Raw genomic sequence first — 8,401 nt, 5'->3', positions numbered from 1 at the left:
CATAGTTGCGACTGTCATTATCTTCATGACTATTGTTTCCATTTACTCGACATGATTTAGTGATACATAAACAAACAAACACACACACAGAGTGTGACGATTACACCGAGCTTGTTCATCTTCGTTAAGTGATGGGTGACTTGACCGATAGTAGCAAAAGGGGGGGGGGAGTTTAATCATCCAACGAGGTATGTTTTAAGGAGTAAATGGCACATTATTAAATTTTGCCTAAAAGATTCATTCATAAAATGACTGATTTGATAAGTTTTGTTTTTCTCTACAAATCTTTCCCAAAGTCATTATCTTTTATATTTTTTGTGTGCAATTACTTGTGCTAAAAGTTAGAGCTATAGTTTATTTTAATGGTTTATTTGATGAATTTTTACTTTGGTTTTCTAATTTGATATTTACCGAAGTGATATTAGGAACATTTTTGTCTTGAATACTGAAAAATTCTTATATAGTTGAGATGCCCTTTATCTTTGGTTATATTGGAAACTTTTCTATAATTGTGCAACCTATTCTTTTGATGTGTGTAGTATAGCAATACATGTCGAGGAAGAATAGTGTTTAAATCATTATATGGTCACCCCGCTTGTGCATAGTCAAGTTACTTAGTCATCTTTGTCAATCAAGTGGCTTATTGGGGAGCCTCTATATCACCACATCAGTACCTTTGAACGACCTGCAACGTTTTTTCCATTAAGGTAAGGCCTTGGGTGCCTGGTGGGTCCTGGAAAACCATTGGCTCCTGGGGGCACCTTGACGCACCTTTGACAACATAGCGATTAGTCCCCGTGACCGATAAAAAGTACTCTTTAAATGTATCAATGGGTTAAGGAACACCTTTTTCTTTACAAGAGATCGTGGTATTCCAATTCTTTTGTAGATATTTAAGGCAAGGAAGACAGATAAATTCTGATTCAGATCTTGAGGTATTAGCAAGAATATAAAGGTTTATCATCATTTGGATGAGTCACATTATTAAAATGTGTGTGTGATTGATGGCATAGAGATGAGGGAAATAAGTAGTGAATTTGAGAATCATTGAGCTTTATGAGAAATAGACAATATTCTGAATTTGGTTTTCTAATTCAGTATTTACCTATGTAAGTGATGTTAGGAACCTGTTTGTCTTGCATACAGCAAGAACTTTTCCTATAGTCGTACAACCATATAACAATCTAGTCGAGGTCTTGACATAAAGGAACCTTAATCGTGACTATCAACAGATCAGATGCTTTGTCTCTGTGCGATGTGTCTTTATTTATTTATATATTTTTTTTTGGTGTGTGTGTGTGTGTGTTTATGCAAGTTAAATTCTTTTGATATGTATTTTAACAAGTACATGTCGAGGGAGGGCAGTGTTCCATAATATGGTCACCCCTACGAATTATCTTTAAAAATCAAGTGGCACGCTTGGGCGTGTTAACACTTTCAAAGGTGCCTTTGAAAACGACACTGCAATTGTTATTTCACTAAAAGTCTGCCTTGGGTGCCCGTCGGTCTTGGAAAACTGTAGTAGTTCGCACAAGTACTCAAGGTGTTAACGAGGATTGAAATTTGTTTTGTCTTTGTGATAGGTGGCTTGACTGCTCACATTGAGTAAGGCCCTTGCCGTATGCTATTTTTACAGATTAGGTTTTGGTCCGCCTATTTTACTTATGAAAAAACAGTTAATATTTGGTAGCTGAAAGAGTGGATGGCGTTTATGGTTGTGGACATACCGACCCATAGTTGCATCTGTCATCTTCAAGACTTGTTTACCTTTACTCGACTTGTTTTAGAGATGCACGATCTATTTTTACTTGTTTACGTCCGGTGTATATAACTATGTATTGTTTCTTTCCTTCGTCACATTTTGACATCCGATAAGTTGGGTGATGATTGCCTATATGCAGAAAAGCTAATGGCAAAAGATCGTCTTGTGGTGTCTTTGTCGCGGCGGTTTTCAAGTGTTTAAAGAACAAAGATGCCCCCTTCTTTGCTTGATGGATCCAAAGGACGATTTCCTTTATTAATATTAATATAAATTCTCCGTCTAGAGCTTGGCTAGACACGGACTAGACTTAGCTCTTGCTTGTGATGTACCTTGAATACCTAGGGAGCCCGTATCCAAGCTCGGTGGCTAAAATTGTTTCTAGGAGTAGGGGAGACCACACCGGACATGATGTTCGGTAAAACTTCCAAAGTAGAATTCCGTCCCATGTCAAGTATGTCGACGGGGGCGGGAATTCTACTGAAAAGAGGGACCGGAAAGAATGTGAGTGACGCTTCATGTTCGTGCTTACCTCTTTGGGCTAATCTACCCGACCTTGCCTCGAGGCCGGAGCAGGTCTTCTGTTTGATACGCTCATACGGGAGAAACGGACTATCATGATTGGGTTCGACCAGGCCGGATCATGACATTGGGGACCATTATGGGCGGGGGAGTAGGGTACTTTCTACTCGGGTGGAAAGAAAGATGGAGGGCTTCTTTGCCCGTGGTGCTTTGCTAGTCTTGACGTGGATCGTTCCGAAAGTGGTGAATTAGGTAGTGCATATGGAGGATATGGTGGTAGCAGTTTTGGAGGTTACAATAGGGGAGACTTCTCTAGGATACTCAAGTCGCTATGGCGGAAGCTATGGTAGAGGTTACGATTTAGGGAGTGCTTATGGTGGAGGAGGAGAAGGTTATGGAGGATATGGTAGTGGTGCTGCTGGTGGTTATGGTAGCAGCTATGACACCGGTCTTGGCGAAGGCTATGGTGGCGCACCGAAGCTCATTTTATGGCAATAGAGGGGGCTATGGAGGTGGTGGTAGTGGTCGATATCATCCCTATGGAAGATAGGGCCACAGTGTTCTTAGTTATGAGGTGCAACTGCAACAAGCAAGGCTTAATGTCATTTGAGTTGTAGCTTGAAACAGTTTCACTCATGTATTCTAGCCTGGGAAGGTTTTCCATGTTTACCATTTTTCTCCCAGTTACTTTAGAGAATGGTTTTGCAGTGGCTGCTTTCCTTTGAAGCTTATATTTTTCTTCGATGGAAAATTCACTAAACCATTTTTTTCCTATCTTTTCGTTTTCTTTTACTGTTCAAGACCATAATGCAATGCCTTGCCATCTGTTTCCATTGCAGTAGGTGTATTGGATATTTTTACTAGATTCTGTGGGACTTATTCTTTTTAGGTTATGAGGATGTTGGGTTAACTTTTTTTAAGTGTAATGCACTGTTTTGTGGACCATATTATATTCAACTTGGGTTTCTGCCAAGAGATATTACAAAGTGGGTAGCTCCATTATGTGATGCTTGGTTTTTGTTTCTCTGCGTATATATATATCTAAAAGTAGTACTTGCAGCTGCTTTGGAAGGAAGCAACAACAAAGTACAACTGATAATGTATGTCTCACAAGCATGTCCTATATCCAATGGGACCCCAGGTTTGACCACATAAAAATATTTCCCATGCATTGATTACTTGCATTTTTGCTTCAATCTTCTTTTAATTTGGATAATTATACTTACTAATGTCTCTTTTCTTTTCCAATTTGTTGTTTTTATCAGATTGGCAGATTGGTTGGCGGTATATTGATAAAGAAAACTTGGGTGGATGTTGTTCGAATCGGCAGATTATGGGAATTTGGCCAAAATCTTATTTTTTGAAGAACTAATATTATTTAGTTGATGGCTTTGAAAATTTTGTAATTCAGTATATTGGAAGAGACTAATTGTATGGATGCTCAAATAATGATTTTGGATGATCTTAATTAATAAAATATATTTTGCTATAATTTATTGTGAATGAATACATCTGATCGGTGTTTTTAGTTTAATCATAAATTGTATTGGGCAGGTTTATATAAATTGAAATGATTCAAAATAATGCGTAATACCTATTATATATATGAGTAAACCCATTTGCAATGCCGAGCTTCGTTGTAAAAGAATTAGGGTGCTGCAAATGTGTTTAAAACAATTACCAACACATACATTTGGTGCGGCTAAAACCACTAACGGGGTAGCTAAAAACACACTTTTGGCAACGCCTTGGCGCAAAATGACTAATGGTTTAAACCTTTTGCGACAAAGACCTAGGGGCAGCTAAAAACACACTTTTGGCAACGCCCTTGGCGCAGCTAATGGTTTAAACCTTTTGTGACAAAGACCTGTAGCTAATGCTTTGCTTCTTTTGTGGCCTTGAGGGTGCAACTAAAAGTAACCCTTTTGCAACGCTTAGCGGTCGCGACTAAAAAGAACATTTTGCAACGCCAATCGCTACAAATAGTTTAAATATTTTAAAAATCATTTTAGTTTGGCAAAATACTTTAGCAACGCTAATAAAGTAATAGCAATGGGACAAGGCGTTGCAATAACCTTCAAGCTTTTGCGACGCCAATTGTTGCGTCTTCGTTTAGCTTTTGTGACCCAATTTTTTGCAGCGCCTTTGTGACGCCCACATTGGCGTTGCCATTGATCATTGGCAGCGCTTTTTCGTACTTGTAGCGACACCAGATGGCGTTGCAATTGAGCCTTTCTGTTGTAGTGGTGGTCCAGTTACAAAACCTCAACAGTCTGGAAAGGAATCAAATTGGTCCTTATCGAAATGTCCCCTTTACATGGATAGGATGGGTGGTTGGTAATGGAGAATCTATTAATCTTTGAAGGGAGAATTGGTTAATGCAGAAGCCAATTTGTGAGTATTTCCAAGAGAAAAGAAAGGAAATCATGAAATTTCAATCAAGACTCTGTGAATATATTCAAGATGATAGATAGCAGTTCTCTCCTGAAATGACTCAATTATTACAACAGCTTAGAATTGAAATCTCTTCAATACCACAGCCGGATAGCTCTAAAGAAGATTCCCGAATCTGGATAGCTTCTACCACAAGGCAATTCACAGTGTCAGCGGCGCATGAAGCAATCAGGAAAAAAGATGCCAAATCACCATGGTGTCAATTCATTTGGAATAGTAAAGTCATTCCCATAACACAAGGTATCGCATGGAAGCACTACAACAGAAAGGGTTTTCTGCAGCGCCATATACCGTCGCTAAAAGTCTTAAAAAGCGTTGCAATAGACCAATTGCAATGCCAAATAGGGCGTCGCAAAGGCGCTGCTAAAAAGTGGGTCACAAAAGATAAATTGCGACGCAATGTATGGCGTTGCAAAAGCTCCCAGTCTTTTGCGACGCCATTGGTCATTGCTACTATTATATCCTCGTTGCTACTTCTATTTTTCAAATTTAATTGATATTAAAAATATTTTAACTTTTTAGCAACGCCTGGCGTTGCAAAAGATAACTTGTAACAATACCATCAAGCGTGGCAAAATGTGTATCTTTACCTACGCTTTGAGGCGTCGCAAATAGCAACCTTTTAGCTACACTTTGTTCGTTGCAAAAGGTTTAAGTCACCAGTTACATCTAGAGCGTTGCAAAAAGGGTGTTTATAGCTTTTAGCCACACCAAAACTATTACTAACGATATTAAATCCTAATTAAAGCACCTCTTCATTGGCGACACATTTAGCATGGCAAATTGTGTCATTCATATACCTGTACAATCTTAACCAATACAATTTATAGAGAAAACAATAATCCCATAACAAATTCGATCACTAGAAATCGTAACAAAATGTATTTCATTAACTAAAATCATTCATTACAAAAGATCTTAAAAAATCCACTTAATTATGTTTTGCAAAAACATCACTCACATAATCTTAACAACGATCAATTAAATTTAGACAAATTGCTCTATAATATGACGATTTGAGCAGCATCCCCTCAAAGTTTCTTCATCAATCTACTACTTTCGAGTTTCGACCAATCTGGTACAATGAATGAAAAAAAGTCACATAAATATATTTAATTGAAACATCATTAATTAATAAACCTAATACACACTCAAGTTAGCAATGCATGTGAATCCCTTTTTACCAACTCAAACCTATGCACCTATAATATGCAAGTTATATCTAAACTGGACCACCCAATTCTTGCTTATAGATTACAAGTCTTATTTACTATGTCAATTCATCTCGTCATTACGCCTCATCAAATTCAACTGTTACAAGCAGGGGAAGTTGATAAAATCACATGGAGAAGTACAAACAATCCACTTGATATTGATTACCAATACAGAAATATTAAATTCATTCAGAAAAACAATCTTACTAATTAAATTCATGCAATTAATTAAATACTTGACCCCTCCTTAAAGATAAAGCATTTGTTGTCTACTCCCATATCTCGACGACATAAACAATGATTACATAAAATCGGTGCATAAAAAGAAAACCTTATAGTAACTTGACGAGTTGAAAATTGAGAAAATGGAGAGTGGGGTTTAAGTTTTTACCTTGACGAGGAGCTTTAGGTGAGCATGACTCATCAAATTGGGAAGCAATTCTTTTGGCTTTCTTGTTTTTCTTTTCATAAAATCGATACCTTACACAATACACCGAACGACAACAAAATGATCTATCAAGATAAAAAAGAACTTGCCGAACGTGAAAAGATTAATTAATCGAGCTATATTCTAGAAGACTTCAAAATACTTTAGAAACAAAAACACCACTTTTACAAATCTAGGACTGTCCAAAATTTTCTTGATAACTTCATACAGTCATTCATCTCTCATGGACTTGGTGTTGCAGCAAATAGATGAACTATATCAGATTATAGGATTATAGAAAAGGCACCCATGCGTTTATATGTATAAGAATTCCACTTACCTCTAGTTGAAGTTCTCTTTTCCTCTATGTAAACTTGACGATCCCCGAAAGTGATAGGTAAGGCCTTCATAATCACATGATCAATTAATCAGATGAGTGAGCAAGTAAGAATAGCACATATGAGCAAGAACAAAACCATACATATCAAGTTTATGAGCTTTTTAATAAACAACAAGCATAGTCATTTAGTTGGCTTTTTTAATAGAAGTTGTAAATTCTTATGAACAAAACCAAAACAAAGAATTCAGCTTCCTTAAATACGAGTATAAAAAAACTATGGGACCTGAATCAAAAGAAACCAAAAAGGTTGAGGGCCACTAATCCTCATTCCAGTAGTTTTATTGCAAAAGGGTTCACATCATCCGACTGAATCTCCATATAGATATAGTAATAAACACATGCTAATCCCTATGAAATGTTTCATAAGTACAATTAACACCAACAGCCTTTTGCATTTTAATAAAGCAATTTATCTGGTAATATATCTAATTGTTCTAGTATAATAATGGTGGCTCAAAAGAAAGGTGGTTGTCATATTTAACCTATATAGGACGAGATGCTAGCTGTTTTCCCTTGCTGTGTCTCTAGTTTCTCTTCCACCTGCATAAATAATAAAATGCGGTTCATAAGCACTAGATCATCTCCAAAGAACCTTAAGTATTATGTATCTTCAATTAATGTAGCTAATAGAATTATTGAGTAATATAGGTAGATAAAAGGTATTATAACCTAGAGTATCAGTATAATATGTTACTTGATTAGAGTAGCAGACTATCCATTATAATTTGACATCCAAGGGCTAAGAGGTGAATTTTGTCCTTCAAAACCTTAACAGTTACCAGTTGCAACCTTAGGGGATAAGACTATCAAGAATCTTAACTTCCTCAGCTAAATATTAAGAAGTTCCTACCATCTTACTATTAAAGTCATGAGTAAAAAACACAGACAAGAAGAGAGAGATACTTGTTTAAGCTTGTCAGAAGCAGAAGTACAAGTACATCCGAATACATGAAAGTGCAAAAGAAAGAAAAATAAAGGAAAACTTACTTCTTCCATTTCCTTTTTCTGTGATGCCTTTGAATCTGATCTCCATACAATATAAAGCAGCCTCAACCCAAAGAATGCATAAAGAATTGTAGTGTAAACCAAGGTAAAATAAATAAGTAAATAACAGATAATATATTCAGTGAAGATGGGTACACATGCCAACAGCCATAGGCTACCCATCCTGTCTCAAGAAATACTTACACCAAAGGACTAAGGCAATTATTTGAGCATTATAGTTACATTGATGTACTTGCACTGTTAGAAACATGTAAATCTAAAGTACTCAACTTGGGAAGGTTTCCCATAAAATAAGAGTGGGGTGTGGATGATCAGGCATACCATTTCCTTAAAACTGATGGGTATTACACACACAGACCAGAAGCTGAACTAAACTTGTCCAGTGTCATTACATACTAGAGTGGAGTTTCACTCGTGTTTTATAGAAACACATTGCATACATTTACATCCCATACACAATTATGTAGTAAGAGCACGCATGTACGTGGTACAGAGTAAACACATATACTAGTTGATTTACAGCCGGAATCGACTAACATAAGTTTACAAGATGCTAATCTCAATTAGTTTACATAATATACAGCAGAAGCATTACCCAATACAAGTACTAAAACACGTCT

The 8,401-nt window shown here is 36.7% G+C and overlaps 1 long non-coding RNA gene across 1 annotated transcript; it reads left to right on the top strand.

Annotated features, from left to right (window-relative positions):
- Positions 1 to 3,326: 3,326 nt before the first annotated feature.
- LOC147515580 (uncharacterized) lies at positions 3,327 to 3,773 on the top strand. Its single transcript, XR_015213467.1, has 2 exons — positions 3,327 to 3,381; positions 3,547 to 3,773. It is a non-coding gene; the product is annotated as an uncharacterized LOC147515580 (long non-coding RNA).
- The last annotated feature ends 4,628 nt before the right edge of the window (positions 3,774 to 8,401 follow it).

This window comes from Coptis chinensis, chromosome 2 (assembly GCF_015680905.1).
Source record: "Coptis chinensis isolate HL-2020 chromosome 2, ASM1568090v1, whole genome shotgun sequence".
Classification (NCBI taxonomy): Eukaryota; Viridiplantae; Streptophyta; class Magnoliopsida; order Ranunculales; family Ranunculaceae; genus Coptis; species Coptis chinensis.
This window is presented reverse-complemented; position numbering and strand designations above follow the sequence as displayed.